Below are 20051 nucleotides of genomic sequence, written 5' to 3'. Positions count from 1 at the left end.
ACAAATCTCGTAAAGTTTAAAGGTACTAATACCAGCCAACCAACATGCAAGCCCCAAAGGGAAACATTGTGTTTTATTATGCAGGCTTTCACAGAGTGGAAGGGCAGAAGGTATACTGAAATAGATTCTTCCAGAAATTCATTTAACTGTGACAATCTGACTATGGCCTGATTTGCATGTCATTCGTTTATATTTGACTGTGAAAACAAAATAGTTATACTGTATCATAAATTTGGTGGCCTACTGACGCATTCAAGAGGACTTGCAAATTCCAGGCATGCTGTTGTAGCAGAAACAACCAAACAGTTCTACATATTCACCGTAAATTCCATTTTTATGAACCAATACAGGAATATGCCAATGCTTAGATGAAGGTATGCTTCAAAATACCAAACATCATGGCAGTTTGGAAAGATGGGAAAATCAGAGACGTGCTACCGTGTAGTTAGTACTAGAAATAACTCATCTTAAATATATGAAACAGTCATGAAAGACTGTTTTTATGAATCATAACTGGAAATTTTATTCATATTTAAAAACCTTCACCAGCAAAAACAAAAACAAAGAATTAATCTCAACGTTTAAAACCATATTTTTGTGGTAATGTTTTCTTCAATAAGAATTGACATTATTGTATGCAGCATTTTAAATAACAGTAAAAATTACTATGTTCCCATTTGTTATGAAAACAGACTTTCACCGCCATGAATGTTTTAATGAAGCCTTTGAAAAATAAGGTCCTATAATGTAATAGTAATAAATTGACTAGATGCGAAAGGCTGAATCCCATGTAGATGTTCATTGGCTAAAGTGATGCCTCAGGGTATTTATATCTGGAAACAAATACAGGGAGTCCTTAAAAAATAATCAAGTTCAGAAATACAGATGATCCCTCTGACTTCAATGATTACCTGGGCAAATGGACTTTAATGGCTTGGGATTAGGGTAATTGATATCTATCCCAGTTTAATACTATATAAATATTGATCTCAAACTTTTGCTGGAGGCGCACAAGTAAAAGCCATTCTTCCTTCTCAAGAGCAGAACACAACCCAAGCAAAGTAAGTCTCAGGGGTTAAGTTTTGTTTTTGTTTTTGTTTTTGTTTTCCTGAGGAGAACTTCTGTCACCTAGGAGGCAGAAAAAATGACTATGAGGAAAAACTGCCAGGGTACTATAAGCAAAGCCAGCTGAAAGAGGAGCTGTGGAGCACTGTGACCAGAGTGTGAGGAGCTGCCTTGTAATCCACCTTACCTCTGCACTAGGCCCAGGTAAACACACCTAATTAAAGTATGGAAACAAAGAAAAAGAGTCCTCCAAAGTCAGTAGGGACTTTTAAAACTGACTTCAGCAGCTTTTCAATGAGACCGTGAGGTTAACAAATCTTTAGCAATAATTCTCCTCAAAATAAAGCCCATTCACCCACATTCTCAGTACTGGTGGTGTCTAAATATTGAAGAATCAAGTTAAAGAACTATTCCCTGGTGAAGAATATATAGTCCCCAAATACTCTCTGAAAACTAAGAGAAAATATACTCACAACTAATTAAAATTAATTTGGTGTCAATTCTCATGATTATCCTGGTTTCTTATGCTAAATTATGTCAAAGAAAAAGGTAAGTAAAAAGATTTTATTCTTAGTAAAATAGTCAGAATTTTTTGAGGCATCCCATACTTGCCGTATGTCGTAACTGTATTTTAATCTCTTTTTCTTTTTCTTCTTTTTTTGTATTTAGAAAAGGTAACTTGTCTATTTAGAAATGTTTGTATTGCAACTTATGTTGTTGTTGCTCAAGACTGTCACCTATAATCTCTTTCAGCTCAGCTTAAACATCATCTATTTCATGACAGGTCAAATTCATACACAATAAATGAACTCACATACACTAATGTGCTTGCACATTTAGAACTAATGAAGAAGAGTTTAAATGCTTTCAGAACTTGAGTGGATCCTTTTTTTCACTGCAATTATAGTCACATAAATCATGGGTGTATAATAGAAAAATGTTGTTATGAGATACATATTTTAAGCATATTAATTGCACTTTTAGACATGAGGATTCTGGTGTTTTAATTTAATTGAGATTATTTTCATTTCTGCAACGATGTACCATGGATAACCGAAGCTAACGTTAGCTTAACTGTGTCTACCATTTAAAAGGTGAATGCCCTTCAGATCAATCACACTTTCATAGATGAAAACACCTGCAGTTCTAAGCTGTATTTCTTCTCTGTTTAAAATACAGAAAGTATTAGTGCAGAAAAACCCCACAATTTGAACTTGAAAGAACCAATTTGTTCGGGGGCAGAAATGCCACTCACAGGATCACGGCTTAACTACACATCCTCCACATTCAACATAACTGATTTGTTGGGGTTGTTTGTTTGTTTGTTTTTTAAATTGAAAATGATATCTCTAAAGAATGAAAGACATCTCAGACTAAGAGCTGATGGCCAAGCTAAGATAGGCATACAAAGGGACTCCTAATCAGAAACAAAACAAAACAAAACAAAACAAATTTGCAAAGATACTTTTTACTTCTGACCTAACTCAAATACCAATTTCCTACAGAAATGTCATTAGGGCAGCATTCAATAATACTATTAATCAAACACCAAAAAAACGCTACAAGAAAAAAACAAAAGAAACTTTAAGAAACAACTTCATCAACAAACGTGGTCCTGATTCTAAAAGATCTGCAGCCACGAAGTTTTAACAAGAGAATAGGTAGGACATTGTCAGAAGGCTTTGCTTCCACACATAGCATTTTAAGCCCTGCTGCCTAGCTGTCTCCAACAATTACTGAAGTTGCACTGCAGTCTGTTATAATAAAGAAGGAAAGCAGTGGGTATAGCCTTGATAAGACAAGAGGATTCATCTGAAACACACTTTTCACAGGGGAGAAGAAGAGACAGTATAAATTGGAAAAGAGCTTAAGGCCCTGAGGTTTATTAATAACATTAGTAACCGCAAGGGAAAGCCAAGCATTTAAGTTTTGAGGCAAGATTTTTTAACTTAGAGGTCTACTTTTAGATGCTGGGACCCTCCTAAGTGGCCCTATTTGAAAAGTTAATTGCTATTTATTGACCTTTCGTAAAGTCTGAAAAAGAATCTGTCCAGAATGCCAAAGGAGAACTATACCTGTGATTAATAGCAAATGTCATATTCTGTAGTCTATCACTTCAAATAACACATGGAGATCACAAAATGTTTCTGTGATTTGAGAAAATTCTGCTAAGCACTCTGAGAATGTGAAATCAGCACTTATGGTCAGTAAAGGGTTTTGTCAAAATATTTTTGCCAAATTTTGTAATAATTTTGTAATAAATTGCCACAGATGTGGGACATATTCTGCCTGGGCTTCATTATCAGTTTTGTGTCACTTAGGATGTGAGACTTAAAGGTCACAATACTTCCTGCAGTTTCAGAAGAGGACATAGAGTCAATAGTTTATAGATACTACCCATAAAGAAAGAAAAGACAAGAGTCTGTAATTGCTATCTTCTCATCTAAGGTGATGTTATAGATGATGCTAATTAGAAACTGACGGCTGAAATGGTTTTCTGATAAAAAAATCCTTCAAAATATTTTTGTAAAAAATACCCTGTGTTTCATTGGGGATGGGGAAGACAAAAACTGTCCTCTCTTGTACCTGACTTAAACTTTCCTGTGCCAGTCTGTTATCTTCTGACAATCTCTAAATGTAACAATTTTTAATCAGTGCTAGAACACCGATTAAACCAAACATAACATTTCATCCTGGATGCTCAACAGAGCCTCTATATTTCCTGACGGAACAACAGAGTCATGTTATTTCCAAATAAATGTTTCTTAAACATGCCAAAAAGATGGTGGCTGTAGTTTTTTCTTTCTATTTTTCTGGTGTACTCTTATTAGTAATATGACAGTTTCATCTTCTCCAGCATATACCAAAAACCATACTGACCATTGGTACCCAAATATTTGCAACACGATAAAAAAAAAGAAAAAAAAAAATTATGCCTGTCCCCAAGCTGTTCCATCACATGAATTTGCACAATTTCATTGCTTGACTCAGCAAATGAAGCAACTCTCTCTGGAACTCATGCTCTACAGTAAAGCAACTTCACTCCAATTTAAGGAAGTAGTATGCTGCAGTTTACATGAAATAAGCTTAATATTTATCAAATTTAAATGTCTCCCTAAAACAAAGAAACAAACCAGTAAAAAACCAGTTTTTCCTTGGTCACCCTTTTAAACCTGTCAGACAACTTGCCTTGTTTTCTTAAGAAATTCATGGAAGCTAAACAGAAATAAAGAGAGATTAACACAACATTAATCTTGTGAAATCAATTCCCTCACCCCTTAACTTCCTGAATATCGATAAATAGATCATTGCAAAGTTGTAAGCCACTTTTTCTCCATTGTAGTAAGTGAAAAACTTCCTTAAATCTGCAGCCAAAGAAGAATTTGTTTGAAAGACTCACTGACTACTTATTTCCAAACTTTTCTCTCTCTAGAATATGGAGTGTAACGGAAGGGTTGAGTTATCTGCCCATCACACATTCCAAGGTTAATCACTATTAGCATTATGACTCAGGCGGCAATCCTGGGATCTAGGAGAATTATAATTCAGTGCAAAAGTAAAAAATAAAATGCAGAAAATAATAATAATGATATTACACATATTTTCTTCAAATTTCCATGTTCTTGGAACATACCAGCAGTGCAAGAAGAAGGAAAAAAAAAAAAAAAAGACAAAAAACTCTGTGAAGCTACGGAATTTCTGCAGTTAAATGTTAATGCTTTGGCATACTAAGATCCAGACAAGGATTTAATTTTGACAGTGTAGCAAATATTTAATATGTGCAAATCCTTTGGTGTTTTACAGCCATAAAAAGACATTATTTTAAACAGAACTAAGACACATTCAGTAGAGTGCAGACAGAAGATACAAAGCTACATTTTTATCTCTTCAGAACTTGAGAAAATTTCAATTGAAATTTTAGATCCAACTGTATTGCCTTACTATGAAATAGCAATGCAAACCATCATGACAGACAAGACAGGAAAATTTTGAAAAATATTTGAAGTCTGTAATTCAAAGGAGGGGAAAAAAAAATGCTAAAACCCTCCCTAGAGTTGCGCTTTTTTTTTTTTTTTCCTTTTCCCCCCTTTTTTCTCTACAGCGATTTAATGAATTCTAATGAAATTACATGCTGGTGAAAAACTCTCAAAGGATTTCACCCATTTACTTCAGATACAATTCTAACTTTGGATTTGAAATTCATAATAATGCATAATTAGAAGCAAATCTCCTTTGTTTTGCTTGATACTTTCCCCACAATCAATGGGCAGAGAAGAAATGGACTCTGATCAGCTTCCTAAAGACACATCATCACCCTGGAGAGCAGCTGGTCCTTCACAAAAGCAAATATGCATGCATCCATGAATGTAGGTATGTTTGTATATGCTTTAGACATCTGTGGATTCATATGGAGTTGTATATTATTTCCAATGAATATTCTGATTTTACTAATTCTATTTGTTTCCCTTCTGTGAAGTTTACTGGTGGAAAATTCTGCTATATCTTGGTAGGCTACAGATAAATTTTTAATCTGACAACAGCTGCATAGCCTTAAAAAGATAAATTTACATACTGAAACAAACTAGAAGAGATAGAAGGAATATATTCAGTGGTTTTCACATTACTGGAAATGTCTGTTGTATGTCTTACTATCTGTATTTATTGCCTCATGTGACACATTAGCCATAATTATTACACATTATCTGCCTAGTCCTGCATTAACTAAATGAATTCTTTTGCTTTTAGGTGTAGCAGATTTGTAATTTTGATTATGATATGGTCCATTAGAAAGGCAAGAGCGGCTGGCAAGAGAGTGCACTAGATTTAAAAAAACCAAAGTTACAAGAATAGAAGAAAAATGCAAGTTTACTTGGAATATCCCTAAAAGAAGCAGCAGGAATAAGGTTCAATGTCTTCAGCCAGGACCCATGGAGGTACTATGCCAGACACAACTGCCCTGACAAAGCCCGTGGGAAAACCTTCCTGCCACAGTTTGAGTGATGCCCACAGGGCAGTGGCAGTTTCTGCTGACAGGAGCCAAAGCTGAGATCTTCAGCCAATAGGGACCTACGTGACCATATATGACCACAGGTCAGAGTCGAATGGGGTATAAATGGCCTCCCGCGAGGGGGCCATCTTGAATTGGCCTCCCTCAGAGTAGCAGGTCTGTGGTCGGAGGCTCTCCCCGTGGGTTGGGACAACTCCTGTGGTTCATCTTCTGTACAGATTGAGAGACCTCATCTTACACGGGTGAGTGGTTTTGCACATTTTGGGTCATCAACCATAAACCTTAGGAGCTCTTAAGTCAGCGGTGTAGTACTAATTTCCCGACCGACATCCTGAACCTATGAATTGTTAATGTCTGTTGGAGCCAGAGTGGTTTCAGTTAGAGCAAAACTTAGTTTTGCCCCTTCCATCTTACAAAATAAATGCTTTTTGTTTGATTGTTTGTTGACTGGCCTAGTTTGTGTGGTTCCATGACAGGTAGGCAAAGAAGAAAGATTAGGGGATAAGAAAAAGTGAAAGCAGAGGAAAGAGAAGAGCTCACAATTTGGAGTTTTAATATAGTTAACTGGGAATGCTTAAAAGTGGCTCAGGTAACCTGCTGAATGCTTCTTTGCCACCTGACAGGAGCACAGAGATGGTCAGGAGCATAAGGGATGTCAGGAATCTGACACATGCTAAAAACAGTGTTCAGATCTACCTGCGTCTTCTCAGACTGCCCTTCTAGTGGAAAGTGCTTAATTAAGCAGAAGTATCCTGTGGTCTAAGTCCTATGCCCAAACAGGCGAGGGGGTCACTGACAGTGTATGCTCCTTTCCTTCTTGCGTGATTGTCCTGGGCACACCAATATATGGGCTCTTCCCTCTCATGAGATGGTTCTCTCTTCTCTTTCGTCACTTCTGTTTCCATTTACACAGTAGCCCTTCTGGTTTATTCATATAGATTGCAAACACATGTTTCTGGCTCTTGCTTCAAGGTTAGTTCTTCCTTAGTCCTTGCATTACTATGCCATAGGGCCAATTCAATGTAAACAAAGAACTCTGGGGTTTTTTTAGAAGGAAGGGTCAAGGACCAGGTCAAAAATATTTGTGCTATTAAAAGCATTTCCAGGGATGTTAGAATATTTTTTATCAGAACAGAAAAAATACCTGCTACTCCTGGCAGCTTATGAAACAAAAAAAGAACCTCATAGAAATTCCTCATTAAACCAATACTGAAGTTAGGACTTAAGAGCACTTCATCCAAGCCACTTGTCTTTCCTCTCCTGGAGCAGATATTGCCAAATTTCTCCATTTTCTTCTTTGATTAGATTTAGCTTAGGCAAACATCTTACTGTACCAGCAATGCTGCTTTTTCATGCAATATCATTGCATGAAAACATTGACTTGTGAAGGTACTACTTTGGCCAGTAGTTGTGAGATTAATTGTTTATCATCAAGATGGAAAAATATTCCTTTTCTCTCTGCAAATATATTACAAGGTGAGAAGTGCTTCATGCCTCCTCCACAAAGAATAAATCAGCTGTAGCACCAGGTCATGAAGCAGCAAACTAAAAAGTTACTTTAATCAAAATGTTTTAATGTATAGGACTATTGAATAATAATCTCAACCTACTGATATATTAAGCATGTTAAATTATGAAGCGCAAACTTAAATCTTCACTGTTGTCAGCAATTGCCTTCAATATTGCCATCTTGCCATCCAGAGAGCTAATTTATGCATTAGTGTTGAGAATAAAACCTTTTTCTGTCAGGTAGAATCAAAAGGATCAACATTGTGTACAGTTTTGGTAATACAGCTTCATTTTCCTTTGTACTATTTCTACATTTTATTTTATTTTGTTGTAGGAATGGTTGCTGGAGGCATAGATTTTGATTAATAATATAACTCAGCTAAGCATTCACTTTGAAAAGAATTAACTATCTAGACAGGGTACAACAAAGCATATTTCAACAAGAATATTTTACAAGGCAAATTACAAAGAGGACCGTAATTACTGATTTTGAGCAATGTTTTTCAGGATTTCCTCTAGGTAGGGAGAAATCTGTTGGGAAAGTTTTTGTAGCATATATTTATGAACTGATAAGCCTACTCCTCTAAAAGAACAGTAAATCACCCTTAAACTCAGTTCATAGACCATGCAGCATATATCTAGGCCTCAAATGTAAAAATACTTTGCAATATAAAGGTCTCTCAGGACTTTTTTCTTTTCTTTCTATGTACAAATGATTTCTACCAGCACGAGTGAGGCACTGTTTCAGAATTACATAAAATCTATACAGGGTGGTCTCTTTTTAAAATTTTTATTTGGTATTAGTATTTAAAAGCCATTGAAGCATAAAGCAATTATGGCTGTGTGTTCAGTACCAGTAACTGTAAAATAAAATATAATCAATAATAAACCAGAAGTTACAGGAGGGAAACTTTTATGCACTTGTTAAGTCTAGATGTGAGATTCTGGACCCTAACCTACCACTGCATAGGTCAAGATGTGCTTCCTTTCCTGGTATTGAACAGCTAGTTGGTGAGGTGAATCCTATCTCATGCTGTTCTTATTTTATTATAAAGCATACTCTGAGTAATAAAGATATCAGAATAGACAGCAAAAATGTTTTGCAATTGCACACTAGAAAGTTTTCTGCTTAGAATATCAGCTTTATAAAATGAAAAAAGCACAGTTAAACTGGGATGCTCTGTTCTTTTAATGGGATATTCTCTTAATGAATTGCATGAAAATGCTCATCAGAACTTAAAGGGTTATAACTTCTTCTGCAAACCAGCTGAAGACTGGATGAAATTCAACTATATGGTGAAGAATATGAATAATGTAAGAAGGCTTAAACCCAACTCTGCAAAATATGGAGAAATTCCTAAAAGCAAAACAAGAGTTTCTCTGAATCAGACCTGTTTTCACAGAGCTTTAATTAAGGGTTTATTTGGATGAAGACATCAACAAGAAGGGCTCAGAGAATTTACTAACCTTTTCTCCCTACAGATGAAACTGAGAGTGGTAAAACTAAGAACACTGCATGAGTTGAAAAGCTCTTTAGGGTTTTAACATAAAGATTGTGACCTTTATATTTCTGGACTGTTAATGCTTAAGGTTACCTCCTCCACTGTTCTGTGCTCTGATGAAAGTCCCAGGAGATCTAGCTCATTGTCCTATCATGTGAACATCATTAAATCTCCCTCCAAAAAGGGGCACCAATTGAACAAACAGGCCAAGAATTGTCATGGGTAATACTTAAAAACAAAACATCTGCATGATGTCCCAAAACTAAAAATCTTTTATAGTGGGAAGAGAATCATACAGTTCTTATGACATCAGAGAAGGGAGTGCTGACATGTCTTTTTTGGTAAGTTATGTCTTCAGCAGAAGTTGGACAGTGGTCATTGTAGTTCCGGATGTATTTGTTAAGCAGAGGAGAATGGATAAATGCTGTTAAATAACTTAAGTATAATTTGTCATTTGCTTGCTTCCAAGATGTTCAGATTTAAGATGGTTAAGGTAGGTCTAATATGCAGCTAAATGCCTGTGAATATGCAGGAGTAACCACATACTGAAGGTACACTACATGCTGTTTAGCTTCAGACTTCTCTCTCCCTTTCTCAAGACCTTTGTAACATTTTTACCAGTTTAGTCTTCATTCTCTTTTCAGCTGTATTCTGTTTTACTTCCTCTTGCTACAACCCCTGCCCTACTTTCCAAGCTCTTGTGCTCTCCCTGTCTTTCATGACTCCTCCACCCACCCACACCTACTGTTTGCAAAGCATCTCAGAAACACCTTTTCATGCCTCTACTAAATTAGCAGATCAGAGAGCAACCTGTCCCCCACTGATTTTATAACACTTTATAACACTTTATCTGCCAAAAGATAACTCAAAAAAAGATGACTCAAAGACAGCTAGAGAAAACCAATATGAAGAAACAAACCTGAAAAAATAAAGAATCTGAGAAATCAGGGGATTCTTCAGCTCTACTTTTAAAGCATCTGAAAAATAATTAAAAAACCCTAGAAATGTACATTAAAACAAAAAATCACAGAACAGCTGATCTAAATTGGCTTAGCTTCTCTTGTCACATTGAAACTGATAACCTATAGTAGCTGAGAAACTGAACACTCTAAGATATATCTTCTGCAAGTTAATATGCAGAAGTACAATATCCAAACAGAAGTGTCTTGTAGCTGTTATACTGAAATAACATACTGCCATGAACAGGACATGCATCTTTACTGCACAGTTAGATTAAACACCATTCAGTTTACCAATCTAGGAATAAAAGGAGATCTTGAACATGAAGGGAAGTTATCTGATTCTATCCCTGCAAAACTGCCACCTGTGAAATGGGTTTTGAAGAAATACATTCATATAGTTAGTACAGTAGTAGTCAAGTAGACTTACCTGCTCTTTTCAGCTAAGAAAATTAGACACCATAACTCTGGTAACCTCTGGCTTTTGTTGAGGCATATTTACACTTAATCACAACTGATGCCAGGGTACAATTCTAGGTTACTCAAAAGAATCATAGTAACATTTGGTTCTGGGAAAACCTTTACACTAAATGGAACCTTTTCCCAGCCAAAACAATACAAAGGAGCCAAGGTATAAATAAAAACCTGTTTCAACACAGCACTTTCTAAGACAGGTTCTTTCCCTGTGCAAAAGCTGTTTATGAAACTGTGCCTGTACCTGTGGGAAGACAGTGTAGAAGTGTGGAATAAACAGAAGAGAATTCATCTTGATCATACTGCTTGCTGGAAGAATGTCATATAACTTTTTTGTATGTCAAAAAACCACAGTTATATTTTAAGATTAAATGTTCTACTTTCTTCAAGGAATGTTTAATATTAGAGTATGTTTGAAATGTTGGTCATGAAACTTATAATTTTTACACTACAAAAATAAATAATATGCTATACTTATAGTGTTTACTGATACAGTTTCCCCAGATCACCTTTTCATTCTCATTCCAATTAGCATACTTAAAAACACATTGACAGCAAAAAAGCTAATGATTATAAATCACTGTTATAGTGGCAAATGAATTCCTTATTACATGACAGGTGTTTTAGAAATGCCAAAAGAAGATCAAGGTCAGGGGAAGAAAGTTAACACTTATTCATACAGGCAGGAAAGGAAAAGATAAGTGACAGAAATTAGATGGTATTTTGAAGCAGCTAAAAATAAGGGGTTAAATGGTCATTAGGAATACTTCCTACATGTTCCATGACTTATTGGTAGCAGTACTTTTAATATTAGTACTTCTTCAGTAATTAATCACTTTTGGGATAGTTCTTTAGTCAAATTACTCTGTGTTTCCTTTGAACAGTAGATTTATCTCTGATGCAATTCCTTTGACTTCTGGCAAACTATATCAGAGGTGAATTATTGCTTTGATTGTTGTACCTATAACACTAAGGCAGTACTCTACTGTTCTGCTCTTGGAAATTAAGAAATTACATCCATAAAGTCTTTCTTGGTTTCCTTTAGGTAAAACAACAAACAAGTACAGCTATAAAATAAAATAACCATACTGGTAACTTTTAAAGTTATACATCAGTTACTATAAACTATCTTTAGAAAAGATGATAGTAAGAACCAGACTAAAACAGAATTAAGAGGGAATCTCAGAAGTTTGCAGTTCAGTTATCAGCTCAACTGCAGACTTCCCAAAAGATTATAGCCAGTGTGTAAGCAGATTTTCAAATATCAATATCCAAACTTTGTTTAAGATTTTCAGTAGCTGATCAACTGCTCCCATTTTAACAGCTACATTGTGCAAAATCTTAGTACCTAAGACCATGTGGTCTTCTCAAAACTGAACTACTTTTCCTCCCAGTTTAAGTCCATTGATAATGTCCTAAGACTGAATCTCTTAGTTACTTCTTTGACCTTTATCAAAACTAAGTCACGTCTTTAATTTTGTGATATTTCTTCTACTATCCCTTTCTCTTTACCATTCTTTTTTTTTTTTTTTTTACTATTATTTCAGTTTTAAATTAAAAGTTTTTACAGCACTAATGTCAATACTATAAACTGAATATTTTATTTTGTAGGTGGTTATGTGTTGTCTGGTTGGGAGTGTTGCATGCTCATGATGTTGACTGCAACCATCTTCATTTCTAAAAGACACTTCAAAAACATGTCAGGTATCTTTGTATCCTGTAGGGGAAATCTATGCTATTAGTATTCACCAGGTGTAACCTGGTGAAATAAAAATTTTAGAGAAAAATTTATTGACCTTCAAGTCCTCACTGTAACTTTTTCCCCAATATTTTGTGTTCCATGTTCACATGGTCAGGTCTATCTTGATGTGAACTTCAAATCTTTTTTTCTTTAAGAGGAGAAACCTAGTCTCTGGATCATTTATCAGTCTGCTTTGTCTTCCTATCAAGAGGTTGCTCAAACTTTGTAAAACACTTTCCTCACTACAAACATCAGTAAGGAACACAAACTATTGCTGATTTAGACTGAAAAGTTCTTCTGGGCATGTGGCAAGTAATCTATCACCTTGCACTATCAATGCTTTGAGTCTGACAGTTAACATTGCTGCACTTAAATTGTATTGTGCTGAGAACCAAGTAAATAGTGTTTCTTATTACAAATGATTTGTTGTGTTTAGTACACTGTATGTATTTTGGGCAAAATTCTGCCTCAGTAAACAGAACAAAGCCAACAGAGCTATGAAAATGGTGACACAATTCAAATACCCATCTGTGTCATGTTATTACTCTTGCTGCAAGGTACAAAAACTTCAAGACAGGCTCTGTACCACCACCATGGGCAATAGGGATTAGAAATTTTAATTGCACATTACAAAAGAAAAAAGGTGTCTACCTTTACCTAAATCTGTCTCAGCTTCTGTTCACAACATGCTGAAGGCCACCAGCTTCTCTGGCAGAGTTTCCAGAGGAGACTGATCTGCCCGATCGTCACTGGGTTTTTTTGTTTTGTTTTCACTCTTTGGAAAACACACATATTAGCTGTGAAAATGTATAACATCATGGTCTACGTCTTTATTGCCTGCTCTTCTCAAAGTGGCACTGAACAAAAAACAACCAGGGAAGCTTCTCCTCTCATCCTAGTGTTTGAAATAATCAGTACTGAAAAGCATTTTTGCAGATTGGTTGGGATCACACAGCAATTCCTGATATTCCCCTACTTGTTTCAGATGCCTGTACATGAATTCCTTACTTAATACTGATGTGTCACAATCATCTTAAACTTAAAACACTAGCCTGTCTGAACTACAACACAAGTTTCAATCTCGTGAAGTGAAGGATTCCTTTCTTAACTACAAATTTGGAAAGAGTTCTGAAAGAAATGAGAAGCAATTAAAACAGTTATGTTTTATAATGTATTTTTTCTTAGCTGATCTATGATTTCGGACAATTTGTACACTGATAGCTCAGATCTCCATTTCAGTGTTGCTTAGCCTTGGGAGCTTCCTGAATCTGTTTCTCATACTCTGGATGAAAGCTCTTCCCTCTGTTTCATGTTTCTTTTTTCCCCACAGTTATCTTCCTTGCTCCTTGTTCCAAAGGGAAGACAAAAAGACCTTAATGAAATTCAGTTATTATAACTTCTGTTTCCTTCCTTAGATTTTGCAGTTCGGTTTTTACCAATCACATTTTAATACATTGAAACCTACTAAGCGCATCGGTTTGCTGCTCCAAACTGTTAATGAAATATTTGGTGGAATTACATCACTTCAGATGTGTTTTAAAGAAATACACAATAACTAGTTCACCAAAAAGAGACCATACACAAGAACATTAATAAATACAGATGACAGACTTAGCATTACAGTGCTCTACCTTCTAGTTCTAAACAATTCTGCCATCAGAGGAGCTACTCTAAGTTGAAGCTTCAGAAAAGCTGATTACTCTCAAAACCTTTACTCCTCAATTAGATCCAACTGGCATCTGTTGGTAACCAGGAATTGGTAATTTATTCTCATTAATAAGGGTATGCAGGTGTTTAAAGGAAATGTTTGCCTTTACAAATTTCTAAAACATCTACTGGAAGCACATTTGTTTATCCAAAATCTGCACCTTCTTCAGAATCATCAGGATTTTAATATTCTAATGTGTGTGAAAAGAAACTGGAAGAGAATACACATTTCATGTCAGTTTAGTCAAAATTTCATAACTAATTGCTTCAAGTGGTTAGTGAAATTAAGCAAAATAGTTGATAAGACTTTCCTCCTGCTTCTTGGGAACAATGCTAACCAGAGAATCATAAATCCACAGAATAATTTTGAAAGGAAGGGGCCTTTGAAGGTCATCTAGTCCAACTCGCCTCTCAAAACAGGTCTAATCAGATCAAGCTGCTCAGGACCATGCCTAGTTGGACACCTCCAAGGGCAGAGATCTCATAGTCTCTCTGGACAATCTACTTTAGTATCTGATCACTCTCATGGATAAAAACCAACCAACCAAAAAACCCAGAAATCTTCTTATAAATAATGACAATCAAAGCAGAAAGCCAACTACATCGATTGCTATCATTGTTATTCACCAATGCAATCATTTTGTCCACCTGCAGCAGACACAGCTTTCAGAAGACTAAACCAATGCAAGACTGAAATATCTAAAACTGTCTTCAAAATAATTGTGAAAGGTACATTCTAGAAGTACACTAAAGTGAGGTATGCAGGTAAGTATATGCAAAATTATCTCTTCTGTGTAACAGAATTAACAAGTGTCTCCTCCTTCTCCAAGGGTATCGTCTGGATGCATTTTCACTTTCTGGAGAGTAAGAAGCTTCAAGGAGGACTGAACAGTTGGCAATTCAAACACGTTGAAGGGGAAACATCTTATTTTTGTGCTACTTGAAACATGACTAAGAAGTGTTGATATTAACGCCAGAAAAACCAAAGTCCCAGGGCAAGTCTGAACTGTGGATCAAAAAGAACGCCCAAACCTGCAGAAATAGACCAAGGCAAATGCATCCAAGTAAAAAACCAGCTTTAGCAGGATCCCATACGAGACCATCCTCCATTATGTCCATGAACCGTATACCTGATAATTCTCAGAATTAGCATCTTTCTCATAAATTTATAAGGAGACAAATTGCAAATAACTGTATGCAGTGTAAGTGGGATTTTGGGGACCCAGCTAGAAAAAATTCAGGGTACTTTGAAAATGAACATGACAGTGACTGTGTTTATAGGTACAGGAGGTGGGTTTGAGTCAACATAGGTGTTATGATATTAGTGGATTTACAATTCAGCTTGGAGAGCTCAAACAGTCCAAATAAGTTGATATCATATGAAAAGAAATACCGTTCTTGAGGGTTAAAACCATATTCCTTGTGTTTTTCTATTAATATTTTTGAGATCTCTGCCACCTACCTGTGATCACAAGGCAGAGTCAGCGAACTTCATTTTTTGAGAGGGATTTCTCACTTTATTATCTGACATGCTTTCAAAGTCAGTGCAATGGTGAAGCACTGCTGATGAATTGTCAGGACTGATAGAATAGTCAAACTCAGAAAACTGTTGTGTTGCCTTTAAATAAAGGATATAGATCATCCATTTATCAACAGAAGCTATATGTATGTATACACATAGATACATAAGTAAGTATACTTACATATATTTATGAAAATGGAGATCAGATAAGACCAGTCTTGACAGAAGTCTGCAAATCCTTATTACATATTTCTTTGCTGATAAATTTGATATATTTATAAAGCCATTCTTAGGCCATAAAGTTTTATGCTGTGCCACGTCCCTGATAGCATTTTTAAAAATATATTTTCAGGTTATAAATTTGAACATGTTAAATGCTGCAGCTCATCTGAATTATTTTTTAACTTCTGAAACTATCTTACCACTTCCCAGCACTTTATTAGCCAATAGTTGTGTGTGTGACTGATATGCTAGTGTATAAACAATAGCAGGGCTAGTTCCACTTCCTTTGGGGGGCTTAGAGACTATTGTCCCTAAACACTTCTAACTACTCTTCCTTCCAAAAGAGGTAGCACTGCTAAAATTGCACTGACTTTCTTCTAGGGAGAAAAAAAAATCACAGATAGCTCTTTCATAAAAGGACAACTCACCTGAAGCAAACATTTCTCAGAATAAGGCTGGAATGAATAATCGCTTTAAAAATACAATTTGAACTTCTAGAACAGTATTTTTAAAACTCACGACTGTATTTTTCTAGATTAAAAAAAAAAGAGTAGAAAGTAACATTTTAAAAGCAGTTCCTTCAGATCATAAAATTTTTGACAGCTAGTCCTGACAGAAGTGGGCAAAATTTGGGAGTATTGTCTACACACTTAAAGGATTAGAAAATAATTTTCTGTGCTAACTGCATTGGCTGGGGACTGAAAATACTTGGATCCATGACAAAACTGCATCTCAAAAAGATAATGAGATACTGAGTATTCATGTTTTGTTAACACAGAAGGCAAAGTTTATGACATTTAACACAGAAATATCACATCAAGAATAAAAATAAGCAGCAGCTGACATGTTATTACAAACATAAATGAGACCACTGATGGGAAAAATCATCACCGGTGAAAAAAACAAAAGAGAAGCTTACCAGGTTGAAACTGCTCATTGCTCACACTTGTGGTGATAGTCTTCTATTACCTCCCTCCTTCAGACTGTTTATCTTCATATCAACCTGACAAAAAACCCCAACAAACAATAAAAAACCCTAAAGCCAATAATATAATTAATATAATACAGCAATGATATTCAAATCTTTTGATAAAATAACTTGACTAACTGGGTCAGAAATCTTTCAGTAGATCAATGTGATAGATCATATTCTTTCATTATTTTTACATTTTGAGATTGACTACATAGTACATCTTAGATTGGTCGTAAACAGTAATAAAAAAGAAAAACAGCTCAGTGTAAACTGTTAAAGTTACATAATATGTCTCCTCATTTTCCCTCTATTTATGAATTTTAGTAAATAATAATGGAAGCTTTAGAACTCTTTTAGTCGTATATGGCAGGAGGTAAACCCTGGCATGCATTAACATGGATTGTAAGGATAGATGGAGTCTTTTATATCTCAGTTATTTTCCAAAGTCTGCTTGCTTTTATTGCAGGCTTGTATTACCTGGGGAAGAGCTCAAACAGCACTAATGCATTAAAACACACTCATGCATTGATTCAAAAGTAATTAAAAACATGTTTTTGTTTGGTGGTGTGGGTTTTTTTTTTTCTTTTTTTCTTTTTTTGGTTGAACAGACAACACTAGAGAACACATAGTTGTTCTTCACTAAAAGTCCTCTTCCTTGTGGTTATATGATCAGTTGTACTATCATTCTTAAAGTTAAAAGTAAGAAGAAGGAAACTGATGCTCCAGATGTTTAGTTCAGGAAATTATAATAAGCTTCCATAGTTTCTACCTAGGTCAGGGTTTGGCCTGAAAATAATGACTTATTATCAAGATATTTGTTTTAAAATAAAATGACTGTTTTGGCATTCCCACTGCAAACAATCTCTACAAGTTTGGTTTTGAGAAGCACTAGAATGTACATAACTGGAATAGGTCACCAAAAACCAATACCAAATTGACAAGTCATTTCAGAAAACCTCAGCTGATATGTTGGGGTTTTTTGGTGTTTGTGGTGTTTGTGTTTCCCCCCCTCCCCCCCCGCCCCCAAATAATCTGTCATTGGTTTATCACATTAACTGGACAGGCTTAGATTAATTAGGATTACTTTCATTTTGAGATGCTAGAAATGTCAAGGAGAAAGGGTTTTTTCTTTTTGTTTTGCAAAAGTCTTTTTGTGTAATACCAGAAAAACTGTAAAAGCTGAGATCTACACATAAAGTTAATAAAGACAGGGTTTTCTTACCCTATAGGTAAGAAATGTACCCCATAGGTGCCTTCTTACCCCTGCACTTCTATATCAGACTTGCTGAAAAAAGAGAGAGGCTTGACTTAGGTATCACATAACTCATCTATAAACTTCTGAAGTTTCTTTCTACAATTAATACTAAACTTAGCTCTTGACTTGCTGTCATTAAGCTCTCAGTCAAGACAACAGATTGTTACACTCTCTACTTCTTACACTCAGTTGCCTTACTGTTTTTTAAAGCCATAGGATTGTGATTGACATTGAGAACTGGACCAATGGTATCAGGCTTTTTTAATTTTTCTGTGAAGAATCATAGACTCACAGAATAACCGATCAGAAAGGACCTGAGGAGGTCTCTTGACCAACATCCCATGTCACGTGCAGGGTCAGGACTGAAGTCGGATCAAGGATTGGTTCAGCTAAGTATTGAAAAACATGTTTCCATGATTAATTTAATTTAAAAAGTAAATTGAGAGCTATCATTTTAGTAATTCCACATGGTTTGTACAAATTTATAAGCGCAACTTAACCCCAATTTATTTGGTTTGGATTAATCTTCGGGAATTAATTGTTTTATGTGCTTTCCTCTTACCTTACTGCTATCTCTAATTTAATGCAATTTCAAACATGAAGGAGGAAAAAGGCAAAAGTCATAATCTTTCAATTCAGTACATGATATGTTTTGGATATCCATCCATTTTTAGATATTGTTGCTTCTATATCTGGATACAATGTTAAAATTTGCCCCAGTCCAAATTTATGTGACAGAAGAGCTTTTCCTGCAAACTATTTTTAAAGCCAGCAAAATAGCCACCTCATCCTTATTATAATGAATGATATTTGCAAGGTCAATGAATAATCTGATGGTTTTTTAAGAGTAGCTATTTTAATATCTACGTAGAAGGTATGAAGGCTAGAGAATGATATCTGTGTTTCATGACTAGTGTTGAAGAATGTTCTATTACTGTTATGAATAAGGAACACTAGACAATCTCCACACTGTTTGCTGAACTATTTTATTTTCAGAATGCACTTTTTAAAATAATGTTCCTGCTAATGCATTATGAGGAATGATGTTGTGTGATGCGCACTGTTAAGTAGTATTCTCTAATATTAACCTGCATTATATATACAAACTCAACGCATTTAAACTCTTGTACTTGTTTTTAAGGACTTGGATGTGGCGGATCACACCTTTGATATTTCTTCCTAAAATATTTACGCACCTCAAAAGCTTCAACAACTGAACTTTTGGACTATGCATACAGGGCTACTTATGATAAAAGATTTAAACTTGATCTGCCAAACATAAATGTCTACTTAGCATCCTGTATTCTTTCATACAGAAAAATCAGGGACAAGAAGAATTAAGCTCAGTTCTGACTTCATTCTACATTTGCTGGCATTGGAGAAGGGTCAGTCATAAATTATTGTCTTACTGGGAAAGGGGATGAAACAAAGAAAATAGTCTGAGTTATAATTCTTTACTGAGATAATCCTAGTCAAGACTATAGCAGAACTTATCTTCCTATGTTCCCTGATCTTAGGCCAGTATTGAAGCAAAAACGGCTGTTCACAAAGTAAAGATCAGTTAAAAAACCCGAGATATATCCTGAAAGCATGGTATAGAAAGGATACACAAGAAACAGTAGTTCAATTTGTACATCATGTATGTCTGGCTTTCAGTGTGTACTTCCACTAAAAAGAAAACAGAAACTCCTCCTGCCCTCCCTCGACACACCCCATCCTGAAGATAGTCAGCATTTTCACAAAGGCATATTATTAAAAGCAGATGCTTTATACTGTTCTCTAAATGTTTCACTACTGAAAATGCAATGTAGAGTGAAGCCTCAGAAATGAAGCAGTCAAATTGTAATAGAAACAATGGGAAAAAAATGAAATTAAACAAGCAAAGTAGAAACATTGATTGCTAATAATCAGAGCTAATGTGTGAGAGATCTTTACTCTGGGTAGTATCTAATTTAGAAACCATAACTTCTTACATTGAAGGATAGATGTTTCTCCAAATACATTTTACTTGACAATTATAACACTGTTTCACCTAGCTTATGCTATTTGTATAATAAAACTTAGACTGTGAAAGAACATCTTCCTTTTCTGTGTAGTTTATGACCATGTGAACA

At 35.3% G+C, this 20051-nt stretch overlaps 1 protein-coding gene across 1 annotated transcript in view; it reads right to left on the bottom strand.

The window, feature by feature from the left end:
• LINGO2 (leucine rich repeat and Ig domain containing 2) overlaps window positions 1-20051 on the bottom strand; it is a 547511-nt gene that overhangs the window by 231648 nt on the left and 295812 nt on the right. The window contains exon 4 of the mRNA XM_054809318.1: window positions 16629-16712. The gene's annotated coding sequence lies outside the window, so the exon portion shown is untranslated. The remainder of the gene's footprint in view (window positions 1-16628; window positions 16713-20051) is intronic.

This window comes from Grus americana, chromosome Z (assembly GCF_028858705.1).
Source record: "Grus americana isolate bGruAme1 chromosome Z, bGruAme1.mat, whole genome shotgun sequence".
Taxonomy (NCBI): domain Eukaryota; kingdom Metazoa; phylum Chordata; class Aves; order Gruiformes; family Gruidae; genus Grus; species Grus americana.
Note: the sequence above shows the minus strand (reverse complement) of the source record. Positions and strands in the feature narration are given on the sequence as shown.